We start from the raw sequence: 22,186 nt of genomic DNA on the forward strand, positions 1-22,186 counted from the left end.
AAAAGAAGCGATGGTTTAAGGACAGTTTACCACATGCAGCTGTGAGAAGTTGTCAAAAGGAAGTTGCAAGTGTCACAAATCCTATACTTTCAGTTTTCTCTGACCAATTAAAGTCTGAGAAAGCTGAATTTATGGAGCAGTTCTTTTTCAATAGCAAATGCTTACGCAAATGCACAACTGGCTTTCAGAAATGCAGAAACTGCTGGATGTGGATAGTAAAATGGTTTCATATTAAAATCTTTTGTGAAAAAAGCTTCTTGGACAATTAGTGCAAGTTATTGTCCAGCCCATCACTTGTTTCAGGTAAAGAAGAAACCTGGGGAGTTTCAAAACAGAGGTTTTCACTTACCCATTTTTCATTATGAATATTGTCTGAGCTGATATTTGTGACACACTATAAAATATAAGTCTTCCAAAGTTATACATAGGCCAAAATTTAATTACTAGAACAGGCTGGGCACTAGTATTCTTATATATTTTGAAGAGGAAGAGCTAAGTCTGGGTATAAATAAATGTGAATACTTCAACAGAAAATATTTTGCTTACACATTAATTCTGGGTATAAATAAATATGAATACTTCATAGGAAATATTTTGCTTACCCAGACAATTAGGTGTTTTCACAGCCTCAGGGTATACCAGGATGGAAGTGTTCCCTGCCACATGGTTTGTCCAGCTGGTTTCTCAGGGGACCAAGTGACAACATTTTCTGCTTGTCAAGTAGAATACCCTTAGCATTGTACCTCAGAGCTTCTTTATTTTCAGTGTTTGAAAGGTTTTCCCAGAAGCCAAGCCACATGTTACCTCACATTAATTTCTTCACAACATTAATTTCTTCTCAACATCTCCACAGATGGAATCTCAACTCCCAGTCTAAACAATATTGGGAGAAAAATTGGGAGTAGAGTGGGGAAAGTAAGGGGAGAGACTGCTCCCTTCTTTTGTTGCAGAATGAGGATGGACAGGGTAACTCATTCCAAGAGTGACACAAACCCCATGATAACTAACAACCAGGGTTTAAGATCTTGACAATTCTACACCCTTCCCAATTAATATATTCCCGTGCCTTAGTTTTATCACTGGAAAAACTTCTCACCCTTCAGAGTTTTCTAGAAATATCAATCACTGCCTTTTCACCTGCACGTTAACATGTTTCTTCAGTTGCCAATTCCGTTCCAACACACAAACACTTTCATATTACTTTCCTGCAGACAGGAGAGGGGAAGGAAAGGAGCAGAAGATATCCGTGCTGCTTGTCAGTTTGGTCCATAAATCCTTTGGTCACCTAGGATGCACATGATATGAACAAGTGATACCACAAAGCAGTGAGCCACAACATCCAGCACAGCTCAACCTTCTATCTTATTTAGCTGAGGAGAAGCCCAGTTTCCTCTTGGCTGGTGTGTGGCTGAGTCAATCATTTAATGACAAAATGCTTTGAAGCAAGAGAAGCAAATGATATCCTGAATATCTGCTGTGAAAAACAAACTGGGTTGCCCTTGCTTTGCAAAAGTCATCACTTCTAGGTTCCATGTAGCTACAGACATTGCACTAGAATCCCTCTGAGAAATCAAGTTCCAAGCAGAGTATGCAGTGCCCAGGGATGCAGGGCATGGAGTACCACCTGTGGGTGGTACTCCAGCACTTGTGGGGTGCTGCCCATCCCTACCCAGCAGCAAATTGCTCTGAGGGTTGATCTGGAAAGGGAAAAGCTCAGAACTTATTTTCTCAGGTGTGTGGAGCATCTGGTAAACTCTGTCAGATCGCCCATACATTTTCCTCTTTCTTCGATTGTAATTCTTTTTCATGGGCAGTTTCGCAGTATGAAATTTGCAGAGCTGAAATAATATTAAAAGAAAGAGGTCCTTCTTTGCAAGGTAATTTGAACTCTAAACTGAGTTGGGACTTGATGATGTTTGCAGGTCTGTTGTGTTCATTTTCCCCGTACCTTTCAGAACTCCAGCCTTCTCTGTGAGTATACTCATGGAAAGTGAATTTGAGGTAATAGCTCACTTTGGACTTTACAGTTGACTTTCAAGCTTGCCCTTTGCAAATCTCATTATAGCAATTAGCTAGATAGATGGTGGAAGAATGAAAGCATCCCAGGAGGGAAAAACCTGGATCTAGAGAAATTCAGGAGAGTTTTGCCAATGGTAGGATTTCAGACCATATTTGTAATCTGACAAACAAGGCAGCTGCAATTTTCAAGTATTCATGACTGGTGACAAGATTTCCGCTCCAAAGAAATTAAAGTAGTCAAATGGTGGATACATCCAACTCAGTTTGCAGACACAAAAAAATGGCAGCAGTTTTTATTGTGATATGACCTACTGTCTAGGACCAGAATGCCTAACCAGAGCAATTTAGCCAAATTTACAAAAAATTTGAATGAATTAAATCTATTCCATAATAGGCCCTGGTACTTGATCTACAATTCCCAAGGTGCACAACTTATAAAATGAATCTTTTTATAGTTTGTAAAGTTGGCAGTGGCAAAGAGAGCAGCCTTATTCTCAGGTAGCATTTAAACCCCATGAAAAGTGTTGTGAGGAGCTGTGTTATTGTTGTAACACTGTAATTCAGGGTAGACTTAGAGGGTCAGGGTGGAGTATTGTTAGAGGGACAGGTGGGAGTTATGGGAAGGAAGAGTCCATTCCTTCAAATGTGTCATTGCTAAGAAATTTCTAAAAAATTAGGAAAATTAAAATAATATTAAAATAACAAGCTGCTGGCACAGGTTTCCCAGAGAGGTGGTGGATGCCCCATCCCTGAAAACATTCAAGGCCAGGTTAGGTGGGTCTCTGAGAAACATGATCCAATTAAAGTTGTGCCTTCTCACTTCAGGGGGGTTGGATTAGATGGCCTTAAATGGTCTCTTCCAACCCAAACCATTCTATGATTTGACCATTTTCTCTTTCTAGATCTGTTTTAATTCAGGATTAAATGCAGAGCAAATCCTGAGATTATTGTACCCTAAACACTGAGACAGATTTTCTCTGTTAAAACCCTTTTTCCTGTACAGTGTCTTTTTTCCAGACCAATTTCTTTGCGTAAGCAGTGGATTAAATATAAATAATACAGAACTTGAAGAAAATACTTGGTCATTTAGTCACTGGTGACTTGTTTGGATGAGATAATGAACTGGAAGGCTTACAGTTTTCTCAGAGGAATCTATACCCGTGCGCAAAGTAGCTGTCTGTCTAAAAGCAGCAAAGTCTTGAGATGTTTTATCTTCCTGGTAAATCCCTGTGTACTTGCACTCATTAATGACTATCCTCCTCACAGTACTGGGAAGTGTGACTGCTCCCCCAGGTGCCCCAGTTTTGGTGGGCACATACTTCTTGATTACATCCTGAGGCCTTAGAGAACAGGAAGAAAGGTAAATATGGACTATGAACTGACAGTTCAGGTAGGGTGGTTCTTTTCTTCCCAAAGCCGAGTTTGTGTGTCTGAAAAAACAGTGGCATGCTAGAAGGGCATTTGGAAGGAGCTGGAGCACCACACTGGGTTTGTGGGCTAGAGTTTCGAGGTTTCATATCCCAGCACTGTCTCCTAGAGCAGAGAAACAAGACGGGCAACCTCGCTGCTTAACAGAGAAATGCAGTGTCTCATTTTATAATCTCTTCACTTTATTGGCTCTAGGGAGAAAGGGTATTATTCGGAGAGGACTTGTGTAAGTGCTGTCTTTGTCAAACATGTGCAAAAGGAGAAATAAACATTTAAAACAGCTGAAGGGTAAAGAAGGCACTGCCAAAAAAATGCTTGTTGGAAAGAAGAAAATTAAATTTAAACCGAGTGCTACTAGTATTGCAAAAGAACAAGAAGCAGAACCTTCCTCTATACACAGCACAGGAGCCACAATGCAAAACCCGTGAGGGGAAAGGAGGGAAAATGCCAGCACAACACAGGAGCATCACCGGCAGAGCCTCAGTGGGAGCACGGGTGTGGTGAGCCAAGCCCGAGCCAGGACTGACTTGGGCAACCTCCACAACAGTGTCTCTTCCCACAGCCACGCCTCCACCTGCCAGCAGCGGGACCAGCCCTGTTGCTGGTACCTGCACAGGAGTTGCCTGCTCCCACTGCCGTCACTTGCTGGGGTGGCCCACACACCCCCCTTCCAGCATCCCTCCCTCTGTCAACACCCATGAACCAACACTGCAAAAAAAAAAAGGGAGTCTGATTAGAGCAGAACTGCCTTGCTTCGCTTTGCTTTGCTGCTGAATAGCAGGAGGACCCTTTCCCCTCTCCTAGAGCTGGTACAGCTCCACAGTAAACATCATCCAGCCTCCAGCTGCAAGGAACTCCTCTCAGGAGGGGACATCTGCACTTGCTTTACAGCCTGGAGTTTGCTCATCCCATCTGATTCCTGTCCTCCTGTACTACTCACAGCGATAAAGAACAGCCAAGATGCAGTTTGGCCCCGCTGCTCCCTTTTTTGTTATGATTACGAAATATCATCACATCTTGGTCGGCTGAAGGAACAGGGTGTTTAATTTCTCTCTCTTATTCTTTATGGAAATGGGCCTGAGCCACGACATTTGGATCCAGCCCCTGCATTAAGCGTTTTCAAATGTTTGGACGTAGCCATCCGGCTCATCCCTCTCTCCCCGTGCCTCACCCTGGGCGCTGCCAGCCACATTTCGGATTTTGCAAAATCCCTGTAAATGGATAGAAGAAGGGAGAGGCGGAGCTCGGAAAAAAAAAGGAGGAAAAGCTAAGGAATGGACTGCAGGGAAAAGGCAAGGAAAAGGGTGTTGTGTAGCTAGCACTGCCACTAATATCAGGGAGCACACCAGATCTGTCACAGGAGTGATCACAGGAGATTTATGCCTGCAACTTTCCAGGGACTAGTCCCAGAGAAAAGCTTCTGCCTTTCCTAGTGTGTCAGAGCTGCAAGATGAAGATAAGGACCAGATTTCATCAGGCACCAATTGCAATCTAAAACACACTGCAAACGTATACATATTAATAAAAAAAGCTACATTTCAACCTCGTTACATGGCAAACTGGAGATTTAAATGAAAGGATCCTTCAGGGGAGTATCAGGACAGGAGGTGGGAACAGGTTGGTCTCTCTTCACAATCCTAATTTTGCAAACAGCACTTAAAACTCTGCATCCAATAGTAAACTGAGCGCTCCAAGCTTTGCCCCTTCACTTATGTATGTCGTATAATCAGGAAATGGAAATTATACAATCTGCCTCTGGCTTCTGTAGCTAAGAAAAACACTGCCCAGAGTTCCTTAGTAACCTGGAATGCAAATTAAATGAGATGGTTTCCCCTCTCTGATGATAGATGTCTTGCACGAAGAAAAAACCCCTTATATCTGAGAACAGGATTATGTGTGAATTACTCTCTTAGTTGCACTTAAGTGTGTTTTAAGATGGTTCCAGTATCCCATTCAGACACTTACAAGCAAAACATAAACTCATATTTTTTCCTTTTTTTCCCCCCCCGAAGTGAGTAGATATATTACTGTCTAGAGGCATGTAAATCCGTACAAATTTATTACTCTGTTCTAATTAAGTTTATTTGTTGATTTATCCATTTCACCTCCTTAAAGAAAACAGAGCTAAAAGCTCTTCAAAAGCCATGTGGTGACAGAGTCACCATCCTGTTTTAAAGTTTGTGGGCAGTAAGTCAGTCCTGCCTCATCCCAACAGCAAAAGCATCACACAGCAAACTCACACTTTGTCTGCACAAGCAAAATGGACATCTTTTAATTTCTCTCCTGAGCTCCATGACTTTATTTGGGGTGTGAGGATGAAAGAAAGAGAGGAGATAGGGGTGTGATTGATCTACAGAACCCTGGCTTCCACCCTTCTTGTCTCTTGCAGTCTTCCCCCATCTGTGGGAAAGGAGGATGATGAGCCCTCATTGACAGCTCTCACTGTCAAGTGTGACTTCAGAGTTGGGGGGGGGGGTGGTGTCAGGCAACAGGGTGTGATCTCAGCTGTCTCCTTCCTTCCTTCCTTCCTTTTCCTCTGCTGGGACCCAGGACCTGATGTAAATTCACTGACGTCAACAGGAGCCTGATCAAAGGGGCCTGGATTAGACCCCAAGGGCATTGCCTCCAAGAAATGTTTATGGCAAATCGATGTGACTTCAAGGAAGTGCCCTGCCTTCAAAATTAAGCATAATCTAATTTTAAAAATCAGGTGGAGCAATCTTCTATTTAGGTCCCGATTCAGGAAATCACTGAGTAGTTATTTAACTCTAAACATCTCATTAAGTTCTCTGCTGTCCAGCATGAGACCAGAACACAAGTTCACACATCTTTGGTTTAAGTACATAATTAAAGGTAAGCATGTGGCTAAGCGTTTTGCTGAATGGGGATGGAATTACTTGCATGCTTAGATGTTGTGCTGAACCAGGGAGACAGGGGCTGCTTTGTACTCACTGAGCAGAGAGAACAGGGAGCCTCTGCTACTGAAGGGTGAGGGAGTGAGCAAGACACGGAGTGTTCTGGAGAAGCATCACTGGTTTGTGAGGAAATTAGTGGGACTTTGGGACCTGCTGCAGAAATATTGACAGGAATAGGGAAACCTGTGTGTGCCTCATCAGTCTGTGCTACTTTTGCAAGCTTTCTTCCTTCTGGCTTTTCCTCCATCTCATAGACTCACAGAATGGTTAGGGTTAGGTAGCCATCTAGTCTAATCTCCCTGCTCAAGCAGAGTCCCCTAGAGCATATTACTTAGGGTTGTGTCCAGGTGGCTTTTGAATATCCCCAGTGAGGGAGACTCCACAACCTCTCTGGGCAACCTGTTCCAGTGCTCAGCAATCTGCACAGTAAAGAAGTTCTTCCTCATATTCAGATGGAATTTCCTGTGCATCAGTTTCTGGCCCTTGTCTATTATCCTATTGCTGGGTACCACCAAGAGGAGCCTGGCTCCATCCTCTTGGCATTTTTTCTTCAGATACTTAGATACACTGATAAGGTCCCCTCTCAGTCTTCTTTCCTCCAGGCTAAACCCCATTACCTTTCTAGAGGGGTCTTGCTGGAATACTTAAGAAAAGTGAATGTGAAAACAAAACAAGATGGAAAGGCATCTAAAATATTTTTAGGAGCTTGTAGCCTGTAAATATTGCATTCCTGCTGCAAGGTGAGCAGAAGGAAAGTCCTTATTTTTCCTTACTTCGGGTGTTTGAGTTTTGTTGCTCAGATAAAGTGCCTGGCAGTTGGGCGACACTGCATACGAGCTATAAACCAGAGCGAACAGGATATTTTTCCAAACGCACCGTGTCGTGCAGCAGTGCAGCGGGGATGCGAGGGAACGGATGGGTGGATGGATGAGGCACTGGTGCCACCTGCTGTCCCACCTCTTCCCGCTCGGCCACAGGGATTTCGGCAAATAGAACTTTCCCTGCCCTCTCACCGGTTCCATCTTTCTCTTAGCTTTAAGTCTGCAGGAGCAGAAACATCTCTTATCCTTTTACCTTTCTGGTTTGAAATTCTCAAGTCGATCTCCAAGTCTTTCCAAGCACATAGTGCTCAAAGCCAGGCTTATCAGCATATTATTGCCACTGATATTCCTGGGTTACATGCCACAATTAGTATTTTGTTTAACTGCACCCTCATTTACCCCCCAAAATCCTACACTTTGAAAAAGCAACCCAGTTTCAAAATCTAAGGAAAAAAAAAACCACAGCAGTGTTTGTTCTTTCTGCAAAAAAATTGCTGATGGGTATTCATCCTGATACTCTGTGTCCTTCTCTGGAAAAAACCTCCACAACTAACCTTTACAAACTCAAACTGGCTGATAAATTTAGGGGCACACCATCTCCTCTGTCATCCCCAGGGCAGGCTGAGGGAACAGAGACAACCCTGTGAGGTTCAGGTCTCAGGCTCCTCATTCCAAACAAGGGGAAGGAAGAAAGCGGGAGGGACACCAAACCACCGCTGCATCAGTGAGCACTGGAGATTTACACAGGCTTTTGGAAAAAAAAAAATGCACATTCAAAACATTTAATGCAGTATACCAACAGGACAGGGCTACACACACACAGAGCCCATTCCCAGTCTGACACCCAGCTTAGTGTCCAAAGGCACTTCCCTTCAAATGCTGTGCACTCAGATTTATTAGGCAGCTTTATGGACTGATACTTCCTCACATTTTACTAGTTTGATTAATTCAGCTGGCACCTCTGATCTTGCTTCCACTACTAACATTTTCTCTTGAATGGGATGACTCTGTAGTCTCACCATTCATGTGTTTGAGTCAGATTTTACATCAAAGATGTCCTGGGTTTTATACTGTCAGAAGCAATTTTGTCCCAGAAGAATGAAGATTGTGATTATCCCAGGAGGAAAGCTGTCAACTCAGCTCTGTGTAGAAAAACTGCTGTCTACAAAAGCTTATGTTGGACACCCTCTGGCAGACTGCCCTCTTAAAAAAAAAAAAAAAAAAAAAAAAAGTCCAGTGTTACCTACATGAAAGACTTTTTCTAAGAGCATTTGTGTTTGCTGACTTGGTTCGTACAGCGAATTTAAATGAGACAAAACAGAAGTATGTCTTTCCTTTTCAAGCACTCGTTTTTCAGCACAATGTATAGAAGAGTGATAAAGAGGAGCATAAGGAAGACTCGCTTTAAGAAGGGAGTGGCAAGTGCTGAGCTTTGATGATGCTCTGTCTCTCAGTTAGACCCAAAATTCTGCTGGATCACACAGTGCAGGCTCTCCATAGGCCTCTAACGCTGCTCCAAACACAGGAGTTCTCTTTACCACACTGTAAAAATCAGCTTCGTGTCCAGCTGAGCCAGTGTGGTCATCCAGGAACCTGAATTCCAAAGGAATTTCATATGGCCCAAGGATCATTTCCTTTTTCTTCTGTTTTCAAAAAGAAAGGAGAAGAAATCACTGCCAATGAGCAAATTTGGCATGACCATATTGACATGAGATCTAGGAACTGAACCAGGTGCAAACCCTTTCCCCCCATCCCCAAAGTAAGACTGAAGGACAAAGATTTTGATTTAATGAGGCTCTTGAGCAAAACCTTAATACCCACTGATTTCAAGAGAACCCCACCAAAGCTTGCAGGGCAATATGTGTTCAAGTGATTTACTGATTCTAGGCTTGATTATGCAAAATAACAGATAAAAAACCTTTATGAAAGAAAGAAGAAATCTGAGTGCCAAAGTCAGAAGAAAATAGCTATTTTGAAAATTCTACAGTGTGAAAACTAGAGGCTGTCATTCTGTTCAGAAACACAGGTTTCTCCCTTCAAATTCATGCCTCCCAGGCTTAATCTAATATGGTGGTGTTTTGTATAACTTCAAAAAAAAGCCTGCTTAAAAAAATGACAGGATGGGGTACATTTCTATTACTGGAAATGGAATTTTAAGCACCGAGTTTTATCTTGTCAGTTTAGTTCAACAGTGATGTGAGCTTGCAAGGGGTGAAGTGGATCACTAATTGCCAGAAAGCACGACAATAAACTGATAAGCACAGGAGCTAAGAGTCTTTTAGATGAGAGATGTTCCAGGAAAGGGGGGACTGTTTGAACAGGTACTTTTCCTCTGCGAATTGGCTTCTCCCGCAGTTCAGCTGTGTTTGCCTCACTTTTGTTCTCTGATCCCAAAAGGAGCACACTGGGGGTTGTTTGGACCAAATCAGGGAGACAGGTATATACCTGTACACACCTTGCTGCCAATGCCAGCTCCACCCTGCAAATCTTGCAGCTCTGTTTATGCTACATTTTTCCATGGCTCCAGACAGCCACAATTTTAATTGGACTGGCTGGTTGTTTTTTTAACCCTTTTTAAATTTTTTTTTATTTCATTTTATGATGCTAATCTTGGCACTGGAGGACTCCTCTAATTCAAATTACAATATCAAAATACACATCAGCTAATATAACAAATGGCCATTCACCTAAAATTAGGCAATCTACCGTAAACAATAAGCCAAATTAAACCCACGCTTCTCCTTTCTTCTTTTTGGCCTGACCTGCTTCCCAAACATCTAAGCAAGAGGGAAGGTTAAGAGATGCAGGAAGGTGAGAGGAGGAAGTACCAACCCTGCCCTGGGCTTTTCAACCTTGTGATGCATTTTCCTCTTCATGAAGGGAGTGCAACAAAGGAGAAAAAAAACCAAACTTTGGCCAGCTGTGAAAAGGAAATCCCAAAAGTGGGAAGGGACTATTTGGATGCAAGTTTTTCTTTCTGAAGAGTTGCCATCACCGTGAGGAAAAAAAGAAAAGGAAAGGAAAGGAGAGAGGGACTGGCCTCATTTTAGGTGCTTTGTTCTGTTTATGATGCCTCCTGGAGCTTCCCCCACACCCCCAGTCCTCAGCTATTAGAAATAGCAGCAAAGGAATAACAAAAGGATTTCAGGAGCGCATGAAAACCCTAACTCCCTCAGGAGAGAGACTGGGTCTTGTCCTGGAAAGTACCCTCAAGACTTGGGCTGGTCTATCCAAGGGGTGCACAGGCAACGTTTGAGCCTGGGTATGTCAGCATCAGGCAGAGTAGAGGTGTTTTGCTTCCAGGTTTAGGCAAAAGTTTCCCTCATTCCCATTTGCTTAAATGATTATTTATGAATTAGTGAGCTGGATTTATGGCACATAGCATCCCATAAATTCCCCCAGATCCCACTGGACCACTCCATAAAATACTTACATACACTACCGACTGTCAGAATAAGAAACTGTTTCCAAACAGTCTGAACTCTGGGCATCCCTCAAATAACCCAAAGTGAGTTTTGTGGAAGTTCTCGCAGCTTTGGCTGTTGTCTTAGCAGGGGATCTTGCTGCTGCCCAATGTAAGATACCAAGTATTGTGTTTCCTATTCTGCCTGTATGGTTTATAGTCTGAAGGAAAAAAAAAAAAAGTGCAAAATAAAAGTGCCAGACAAAACTTTAAAAGCATTTTTGTTTAAGGTAATTATGATCTCTATTTATGCCTATTAAATTACAAAGATTAATATGAAAGAACACACAAAAACTGCCAGAAGGCAACACCTGAACTGTGTATGCTAAGCGCCTGTGCTGTTTCTAAAGTAACTGCTCACTCATCTCCTTAGAGCTGCCTAGATAATTGCAACTTTTTTGTGTAGAGTTCATTTGAAATGAAGAAAACAGGGATTTCCTATTCCCCAGCCTGGGAATGCTTGGTGGACTTTGATCCATGGCTTGCACACCGTACCTTTGATAATTCTTTACAATAGGGTGGAATTTTGTTCGCTCAAGTGCGGTGGGATGTTTGCTGTAGCCACGGCTGTACCAGCTCTTCCTTTCTTGCAAACACAGAATTGCCAGAGCTTTCCTGAGTCCAAAATAATCATAGATAAACGAAAGTGTATTTTAATATTTGTATTACTAGGGTATAAATGTGCTATATAGCTCCTAAGCGCAGCAGTAGCACATCATAATTTTCTTTTCAAATTCCTTCAAAGCTTTGTGATGTTTCCTCAGAGTTTCAGCTCAGAAGTCATACTATGAAATGAGTATTAAAAGGACCTCTACAGACTACTCAGATTTTTTGTAGATAAAGAACATATTATCTTCAATTTGTGAGGAAATATTAAAAAATAAATTTTATAGTGACAGTTAATCTGATAGACTTTTGCTGGATTAAATTGAATTAAGGCAAAGGTTGGTAAGAACAAATGAGTGAATATGGAATTAAAAGATGATCTTTTTCTATAAAACAAACCTCTTCTGAAAATAGCCCATATTAGACTATATTAAACCTATTTATAGTGATGTTCATGACCTGTCTCAAAGAGAAGTAGAAATAACATAAGTGGGACCGAGTTTCAAATACTGCTCATTGATGTGATTGACCTGTAAGAGATGCTAGAGATTCTCCCCAGTTCTGTAACTTATAGCTGATTCACTTCTGCTGCCAAACATATGAGGACATAGCCTCAGGTTGCACCAGGGGAGGTTCAGGCTGGGCATCAAGAAGAGTTTTGTTGAGGAAAGGGTTGTCGAGTATTGGAATGGACTGCCCGGGGAGGTGGTGGAGTCATCATCCTTGGAGATGTTCAAGAAACAACTGGGCATGGCACTCAGTGCTAGTTGACGGTGTGGTGATCTTGGGATCACCAAAAAGGTTGGCCTCTATGATCTTGAAGGTCTTTTCCAACCTAAATGATTCTATGATTCTATACTCAGCCCTCAAGCATAGGTTGGCAGCCACTGGAGCCTGTAAGACAGTCAGTGAAGATCTCCATTCTAACATGTGCTAAGCCTCTCAGTACTGACCCAAAGGAAAACTGATAATTTTATCAGTTTTACAGAAACTGACAACAAAGTGTAAGTTTTTGAGGAATAAAATTAGGGGTTTTTGAGTGACATTAACAGCTTCTTCAAGCCAAAGTTTCAAGAGAAAACCAAGAAGAGGGAAACCTGGCATCTTCTGTCCCTCTGCTTGAGCTGGAAACCTCAGCTATGAAAACAGGATGGATAATAAATAGTTCTGTCTCAGTCTCATGTGGACTAACATGATTAAAAAGATAACACATCACTCAGCATGTTTCTTTGGTTCTTCATTAATGAATGGTTGGTACATAGCTTTATTAAAATGCCAGAACCTCATATCCTGCTGTAACTATTGATTTAATCTTCCTGGTGTTCACTTGTGTGGAACTACTCATACTTTACATCACAGGTACAGGAAAAGCAGCTGGATTCTCCACATGTTTCTGGAGGCAATAAGAAAACCCAGGCTGTCTGGTATTTGCTATAAAACTCTACCCTGGGTTTTTGGGTTCTACATCTATTCTCTGGCGCTGAATAGCACTTATCGATGCTTTTACTGGCTGCAGACATGTCTGTTTGTGAGGGAATATCGTGTTTAACTTCCCCAGCAGGATCTATTCCTTGAAATTTCCCTTGACCTGCAATTGTGGCCAAGCTGATGCAGCAACACAAGGATGAAATAAAGGAGGAGTGGAAGGATTTGGTTAGGTGGGCCAGGGGGTTAATAAGGGCACCAAACTGAGGTTACCCCTTGCAACACACTTAAAGGCACCGAGATGTGAAGAAGTGTAGAGGTCTAAAAATTCTTGGGGCAACCCAAGGGCTTTCCATGGAGAAGTGAGCAGGGCTTTTCCTCAGCCACTTGACAGAGCAACACTTACACGGCCAGTGAGGTCCCATCAAATGCAAAGCCCATAAGCTTTTGAAACAAGCTACCGGGAAGAAGAAAATAAAGTACCTGTTTATTTTCAAGCTGTGCAAAAATACAGGTTCCTGTATTGTTTCTGTCGTGAAGAGCTCTCTTATAACATTTCAATCCAACTTTTGCCAGCAGTAACTACTTCTAGATGCCAGAGATGCAAACAGCTCCTTCCTCATATCCTCCCCTGCCTTATGACTTCTACCTGCAGGTAGGAAAAAAAACACTCCAAAATCTCAACTGCTTGTTTCAAGGCTGTCATCAGTTTGCAGTTTTTCTTCCTACCAGCTGACCAGGTAAGCAAGAAATTATAGAACTCCTATAGAAGATTATATGTTTAGCCCTTCAGAGTGGGGAGGTATGTAACCTTTCTTTCAAACATCCCCCTGTCACCTTCCCACCCTCTCCCCGAGGCTCATTCCAGCTTGTTCACAAATCAGAGGTAACTGACAGAAGCAAATCAGATCCCATAAATCACTCAGGAGGTGCTGCAGCAAGGAAGGTGAGGGTGCACTGCCTCTGTGTGAATTGGAGGTCACCAAGATGTTCCTCATGACTCTCTTACAGATCTCATTCCCCTCTCATCCTTGGGACCACATCCAAGAAGTCCACCCTTGCCATGAGGGAAGCCTGTGGTTGTGTCTGAAGGGTCAAAATCTGGGGCTTAACAGCATCACCTTTAAGAATCAAATCTTCCTCGATCCTCTCTGCTGCTTGTCTTCTTGAAAGAAGGTCACTTATTATTGTGCTTCAGAACAGATTTTAACCCCTTGACTTAATTCTCTGATTCTAATCTCCCCAAAATAAGGGCACTTAGTACACTGCAGAACAGATTTTAACACTGTGGATGTTGGTTTATAGCTCCAAGAGAGGGAGGGAGTTGCACCATTCTGCATTACTATGAGTTTTTTTATACAGTGGCTGAAACACGGCACACAGGTAGGTTTTAATAACACCTGCCATGCTGACATTAATGGGAACTATGAGCATAAACCCACAGAGACATGAAAAACAATGCTGAGCCCATAAATTAGAACAAAGTGGTAGGTAAGAGAAATCTCCAAAGCACTGTTAAATGGTTGTTTACTGACTGGAGCCCCTCAGTGAAATGATCTGCTTCAATGGGTCACTAAATTGCCAAAAATGGGGTGGGGGTTAAAGTTGAATATCTTAACACAATTGTTAACATCAAAGAGTTCTCATTTTGCCAGAAAAGAACCCTCAGCACCTGCAGAATGACGTCAAAACAAATTAAGTGGTTGCCACTATACTGTCATTAACCAAATTCTAGGCCTTTATACTGTATAAAAACTTGACAGACCAATTTTTGATGGAGAAAATACTTTCCCCACTCTATGTACCTACCTAGGTACTGCACTTTAATGAGTGATATTTTCTGCTCAGGTAGAAAGGTACATGGGTAGAGGTGCTGAAGTGTAACTAGGGAGGCGAATTTTCTCCCAGATACTCACCTTTTCCCATTGTGTTGAAACCTAGAAATGGAAGAAAAACCACCCTGAAAAACCCTAACCTCGTGTCTGTGAACTTTTGGCACTTGAAATTGTTTTGCAAGTTGAAAGTAACATGAAATCCTACTGAATGCTATTAAAAAGGTGAAGCTTTTAGATAGCCCTATAACCAGGAAAATAGAAAGGAATTTAAACCAAGAAAACAAACAAAATGAAGAACTCCCAACGTGCTCCCAATAATGTAGCAAGCTTAAATTAATTTGTTGTCTTACTTCTTATTCTAACCTGTGCAACTTTGTTTTAGGACCCATATATAGTTTTCAAAGGATGCTTAACCACCAGCTCTCTGAAAACTACCCTGGTGGAATACACACTGCCAAATAGGCTACATTACATGATGAAAACATCAAGTTTTCATAAACTTTGTTTTACAAACACAAGATATGAAAATGCTTGATGTGGGACCACGCAGTATTACTTAACTGAAGATAATTGCCAAAATCCTACACCGTGCATTCAAGTCATTCATGAACTCAGCACATTCACTTCTCCTTCAAGAGTTCACTATCTGACTAATTAACAGAGCTGGGAGAAAAAAACTTTAAACAACTTCCTGGGGATTAAAACAAGCCACAGAGACACCAGATAAAGGCTATTTTTCTTCTGACTGTATCAGAATGATTTCATCCTGCGTTGTCAGGGTGGGTGTGAAAGCACATTTCCCTCTCAAAATGAGGAATTCACGCACAGCAAGGCTGATATTGGTTCTAATGCTGTGGCTAAGTGAATATTTTCTTTTTCATTATTTCTATTTCTGCTTTAGGTCAAGATCAGATGTCAAAAGACTACAGTACCAAGTGAGAAGCTGTTGTATTATACTCAGAAGTAATTATTGCAAGGAAGTGTTTAAAATCTCGTACTGGATTTCCCCAAGTGAGGAATATTTTCTCTGTTAAAAACCATGAGAAACCACACTAGCAATAAGACACCAACATTTTTATCCTTTTTATCTCTTGCTAATACATACAGATTTAGAAAGAGTCTTACAAGGCCTATAGCTGAATATCAGAAGTTATGATGGAATGTTCCATTCTGCTGAAACAACAGCAAAAAAGAGATCAAAGCTTTAGAGTCTGGTGAGAGGAAAGTTCTAGGAAGTTCAGTAGCAGCCATATAGTTATTTTTAGTCCCTGTGTTTCACTAGTTCCTTCCTGATCCCTTTCAGTTCTCACACCTACGCAGAGGAGATGGTATCCCATATCCTGGAGCAAACCTTGTAATGAATAAGGAATTACTAGTTCACCCTTAAAACTATGCTCTCACACAAGTAAATATGTCATTCAGTTCTATGCTGCTCTCATGAGACCAACAGAAAAATTCCAGCATCGATGGCAAGATACACGTATGACAGATTTCCGTGAAAAATATCATGCTCCTCTGCTCTCTGAGTTCAGCAGGCCTGGTCTGGATGTGTGGTAGGTAGATTTTTGGGATGTATTCATGTGAAGCAGGGGCATTCAGCAAGAGGAGTAGTATTCGTCATTTTCTATAATTTATTAGCATCATCTTAGGGAGCCTGGTACCTGCCCAGTTGGACTATCTTCTTCATAGATATAGGGTAAAAATCTACTCTCCCAGTCTAGTACTCTTGTACTGCAGTATTTTCTCACGTTTCCATCTTTAATTGTAATGGCTGTAGCTTAATTCCTCATACTAGTTTCCCCCCACGAACCTTTTTATGGCTTCCTGTCCTTGGTCAGAGATTTCACTGGCTAAACCCTGCACTGCAGCTCTGAAAATCTTGCAGATCTTACCTGATCTTACCTCCTTAAGTAGCTGCTGATTACATTAATCTCTAAATATAACTCCGGGGAGAAATGAAGCTGTTTCAAATGAAGTAAACTAGGGAGCCTTCAGTCTTTTGGAGCTGAGATGCTCAGTTTCCAATCAGAGCATAACATTAGCTGAAAACTGCCTTCTAGCCTCATTGTGTACAGGAAGCTATTGATACCACCAGAACAGAACAAAATATTGCCCTTATATTGGAAACCTGTTTGACATGCCATTTTCTTTGTTGATTAGAGTACTGCACAATTTTCTGCTAAACGTTAATCTCAAGGTGATTAAAGCCAAGGAAAAGGAGAGGAAGGAAAGTGGAAATTTGCTTACAAACCCTAAACAGGCTCGTAGGCAATCTACCCCTTCTGCTGCTGGTCAGCTTGAGTTTCCATCATATTTTCTGTGTTGGAGGAATTTTGACAGGTTTATGTGTGACACCAGGTTACCCTGTAAAGTGGAAAGCCTGTAATTAGATGCTGTGCCATCAGGTGCCTCCCACTGGCAACCTTAAATCTGCCATGAGGAAAACACCCTCAGGGAGGCCAATGCCTCTACAAGTCACTCACCTGTCACCTGTGGGATGTACCTGAACGCAGCTACCTCTGTAAAGGACCCACCCCCAAATCTGTGGGATGGCTACAGATGAGGCAAAATATTTGTCAAATATCGTCTTGCACTGCTGCAACACTGAGCTCGGGAAAAGCGTTTTCTCCAGCAGCAAAAAGCAAGCAGGAGAATCTCATCCAAACCTACCACCTCTAAAGCCACCACCAGGACTGCGTGAAGGGACAGCTACACCTTTTACACTTCAGTGGGTTACAGGATGTTTTTAGTTGCTTTGAAAAGTGTTTAGCCAAGAGCTGTGTTATTATTTGAATGAAACACTCTTAACTTGTATGTGCTGCTGTCAGATAGCTACTGGTTTTCATTTGAAGAAAAACCAGTACCTGAAATAGCTGAAACTGGACGAAATGAAAGGCAGGCATAACAATAAAATACAGTAAAGCTTAAAAAGTATGAGACAGGATGGACCAGGCTGAAGAAATCAGCTAAAAATTTTTTCCATCTGAAGTCATTAAAACATTTATGATTTTGTTATTTCTTAAACGTCACCTATGAAAGAAGTTGCCTTGCATAAGAGAGAGGTGTTGCTACATACCCAAATGCATGCACCAGCCACGTGACTGCCATAAAAACTTCAGAGGTGGCTGCCTAATTAAAACACTAATGTTTTTAATAATGTATTTCTTGGAACTGCTTTTAATGTGCTCAGATATACATAGGTGTTTACTTCTCAGGTAACAGTGTGCAAAAGGAGGAGACAAGTCTGTTCCATGAGCATCATGTGCACATCATTGTTGGATACAGTACTGAGCAAGGAAAAAACACTCTCAGAGAGACAGGAAGGGATTTACACTTGTAGATACCAGTTAAAGGTGAGGCACCATAGCTGTCCTAAGTTTCTTGGACAAGTATTGATCGTTTTAGCAAGGGGGAGGAGCACCTAAACCCCAAACTCCAGAAATTAGGCATTTTTCTGCGTTGTCAGAGCTATTTCACAAGAACCATTTCTTCTGCATCTTTCTTAACTGTAATAGGTGCCTTCTTAATCACAACAGAAAAAACACTGGGTACCACGTTGCAGCCATAGTTCAGGTTTGAGCATCTAACTACACTTAATTTTATGGTGTTCAGCTCTTCAAACTCCACAGCTAAGATACTCTAACTGTGCTATCCCACGCAATATTACCTTGCAACATCACAGAATCTGCTTTACAGAACACTAAAATCCTTGGAGATGCAGACTGACCATAAAAGTCATACATATATGTAAAATATATATAAATATAACGTTATATTTTTATAGAGGAAAGGCAGCCTTTAAAAAAAAAAAGTACCCAAGCTCGTTGAAGAAAAGCTGTCCATTTGAGCCTTTGGATATTTCAATATCCAATACATAAACACAGAAATTAAAATAGTAACACAATTTGAAGATGATCATTGAGACTGACAGACATCCATGTCTAAGTTTATAATTTTCGCTCCTTTGCTGAAATATCTTATGACCAAAAAAGTGTAAATGAAATAAAGTCAATGGTTTCAGTCTAATCTTTCCTTAGAACTCAATCTATGAAACATTCTTTGTCACAGCTATAACAAGGGTCAATTTGGGCAGCTTCCATTCTCTCCCAGCAATAAACCAAGCAGAGGATTGGATTACCGAGACCTGCCAAGTAGTTTTGCCAAAGTGTGAGAAGCAACACAAATGATTACCACTTACCAACCTTGTGGGGTGTTTGGCAGCTGGAACCCATGACCTTTATTTTGCAAAAGCTCGAGCCCCAGGAAAGTGACAGGAATGCAGAGACCATGAAAATTTGGGTATGGACAAGTCTGAGACAGGGAAATTCAAGAGGAGGGAAAATGACAAAAATAATTGAATTCTTTGTCTGTCAAAGGAAACTCTACTCCAATGTCTAGAATGGCCTGTCACTTGATTAAGAGCTTAGGGGACTGCACAGAGCTGGCTGAAGTTTGTTGCCATCCAATGCAGAAATCCTGGTCTCCCCTGAGCACAGAATTTGAAGGCTTTTCCACTTTAAACCCAACACCCACACAACTCTGATTTTTGAGGTTAATGATTTTCAGTAAAAAAAAAAATCTGAAAAAGCCCCAGACTTTCAAAAAATGTGAAAACCATTTTTTCCAGTGTGTGGGACTTGAAGAATATTTTTTTGTGCAGCTGCATAGGAAAAAGAGTTTCCCAGTAGTTTGCCCACATGGCTTCTTAAGAGCATTCCTGTTCTTTGCCTCAATCACCACTGATCACTGCAGCATGAAGGCTGGAGTAAAACCCCTGGGAATGTGCCAAGGCTAACCTACAGTGAGCTGAGGGAAGGTTCACGCTGCTGGGATGAGGTATTGATGTAGGACATCTAGGAAAATTCACTTCATCCTGCCCTATCAGGGGAGAGGACTCCACACTTTACTCCCTCGTCTTTGTCCCATACTTCATTCTGGCAGATTATCTTCTGCTTTTTGCCCTTTGGGCAGGGTCATTCTGCTCTCAAAAGGTGCTTACAGGATGTAGCTTTTTGATTCAGACACCTCCTTGTGGAGTAACCGCTCTAATGTCATTTGAGGGGGGGGGAAAGCCCCTCAAAATACCTACAAAATTAAAAAACCCCACAAATTTGCTAGGCTTTTTTTTTTTTTTTTTTTTTTCCTCTGAACTTCTTGAATCCCAGCCTAGGGACATCACAGTAGTTTTTAAGATTCCTCTTGATTAAGAGTCACAAATCCACTGATGGACTTAGGTGTTTCACTTTGATGCCTTTTATGAACACCTCATATAAAACCCGACGATATTCACGCTTCGAGATGACTGCCGTGCCAAAAGAATGGCAAAGGTAGATGGTGCTGGATTCCCCTAAGGACACACACAGTTTCCTCGTTTTATTACCGTGGCAGTGCTTTCGTTTACCCCAAAAAAAGTACTTCTGTGCCACCTAGTGGCATCATAGTTTAGTGACATAATTATTTAACATTTCATCTCCAAACCACCAAGTCCAAATGCAGTCCGAGGTGTTATGGAATTTTCTTATCGTTTGTGTTTCATTGCGTCCAGGTCAGGACAGGAGCATCAGCCAGGCGGGACCCCCATCAGCAGTGGGACTGCTCTGTGTACAGTCCCAGTCTCCACAAAACCCTGCAGAATCGGCATCAGCTCAGTCAGAAACCATGTTGGTTAAGATTTTTCATCAAAAATCTAGCGAACTCTACCCTTAACTCGTGAGGAAAACCTCTTTACTCCTTTCCCTCTCACCTGCACAGGTGAGTCACAGTGCCTCAGGTAAAGTTTTCTCCAGGTACTTTGGTGAATGTCCCCTCTGCAGGAGGGTCTGCATGTTTTTCATGCTTCATTTCCAAAAATGAATTTCTCAGTTGTCCTGGAATACTCTATGCAGTCAGAAGACACTGTCCTGCCCTTATGAGAGCCTGCCCAAGGGAAGGGTAAATAAACCGGTTCAAATCCTACTGAATTCTAGCAAGAGCCCTCTCTCAAATGCACTGTTGGGTCTTTTTAAAGCTACAGGGTGAAAAAAATTACTCCAAAAGAATAATTGCCACATTTCACTGGAAAACCTGAAATCACTTGCTTTTTAATGAGAACTGTGAACTCTCCCTTACATGGCAAGGTTTACTGATTTCTGTGAAACCTCTGCCAGCCAGACTTCGTAATGACTCGGTGTTGCCTTCTCAAGTACTGCAGCAGCCCCTCAACAGCCATCCAGAATGTGATGTAGTTTTACTCCTGCAGCTCGTGCAAGGAAACAGCGCCTTTAAGCCAGATGGCAGCTAGGAGAGTTGAAGTGACCTAATCTGGAGCTGCGCGATGTGAAAAGAATTAAGGCACTACTTCAAAATGTGCAACTCCTGTCCCTGTCCCCAGTGACCAGACCCCACTAGATGGCAACCCACGCCTTGGCTCTGTCCCTGCAGCTCTGGAATTTGTGTTACTTGGCTGGTTTAAAAATTAAGAGGCCCAGGGTCTTAAGATGTGTATCTTTTTTTTTTTTTTTTTCCTTTTTATCTCCTTTTACTTTATCCCTGATCGTTTAGGTTTTTAAATATGTAGAAATTGATTTTTTTTTTTCTTTAAATGAGATGGGCTTTTTGTAGTGTACGGCTTAAGTGGAGCTTATATTTTTCTGGTATAATACGCATTGCTTTACAGAACAAATAAAACACCTGTGTATTTTGAATCCAGGCAGCATAAATAATGCACAGATTTTATAATTCCATTGTTGGCTTCAGGCTCACAGAAGAGGGAATGAGTCAGACTTCAGTAGATATACCACAGAAAAATAACTTGGAGTCTTTCTCTACTAGTCAAAAACTTGGTCACTGACTGCTAAAAAATGCCTTTATGATCCTCCTCCATCATAATTCTAAAAGATGTTTCATAGGATGTTAAATGAACATCTAAGCCAAAAGGATATTCCTTCCTTTGAGAAAGTCCTAAACTTTCAGTTTGCAGCAACATAAGTAATTTATATTTACAAAGCTTAATTAAATAATATAATCCTTCTGTATTAAAGCTATAAAGGAATTGCATTTAGTCTGCCCTGTGATTCTCAAGGTATAATTTAATAATTGCTTTCCTACTATTTGCTCTGCAAGGATTTGATTGTAAAGCAGTTGGCTTTGACTGACCATTAAACAAGAGTTCTGCAAATTAATAAGGACCATTCACAGAAACGGTTTGTTCACCAAAAATCCAAATAAAAAGCTGTATTTTAACAAGGGGTTTACAGAAGCAGAAAGAGAGATTTGGGTATTTGTGATATTCAAATGTCACGTAAAGCTTAAAGCTGCAGGCTGGGCACTAATTTTACATAAATCTCTCTGGATACAAATATATATATTCCAATGCACACTCCAGAATTTTAATCCCTTACAAGTTCCCCTTCAGACTTGTTTGTGCTCTCCATCTTCTCCCCAGCACTGGCACAGGTTGCCCAGAGTAGCTGTGGATATACCATCTCTGGAAGTATTCAAGGATAGGTTGGATGCAGCTTGGAGTGACCTGGTCTAGTGGAAGGTGTCCCTGCCCATGGCAGGGAGCGGAACAAGATGATCTTTAAGGTCCCTACCGACCCAAACTGCTTTGTAATTCTATGAAATACAGAGCCAAACAAGTTCAGCTGTTCTTCAGGAACAGCTTTGTGCTGCTTCAGTCATATCCTGAGTCCA

General features: G+C 41.6%; 1 long non-coding RNA gene across 1 annotated transcript in view; it reads left to right on the plus strand.

Annotated features, from left to right (window-relative positions):
- The first annotated feature begins 4,336 nt into the window (after window positions 1–4,336).
- Window positions 4,337–22,186, plus strand: part of LOC114061109 — a 22,432-nt gene continuing 4,582 nt past the window's right edge. The window contains exons 1-2 of the long non-coding RNA XR_003572047.1: window positions 4,337–4,412; window positions 17,252–17,254. This is a non-coding gene — a long non-coding RNA (uncharacterized LOC114061109). The remainder of the gene's footprint in view (window positions 4,413–17,251; window positions 17,255–22,186) is intronic.

Source organism: Empidonax traillii, unplaced genomic scaffold (assembly GCF_003031625.1).
Source record: "Empidonax traillii isolate 1590-97213 ecotype Southwest subspecies unplaced genomic scaffold, ASM303162v1 scaffold310:size1162954, whole genome shotgun sequence".
NCBI classification, from domain to species: Eukaryota; Metazoa; Chordata; class Aves; order Passeriformes; family Tyrannidae; genus Empidonax; species Empidonax traillii.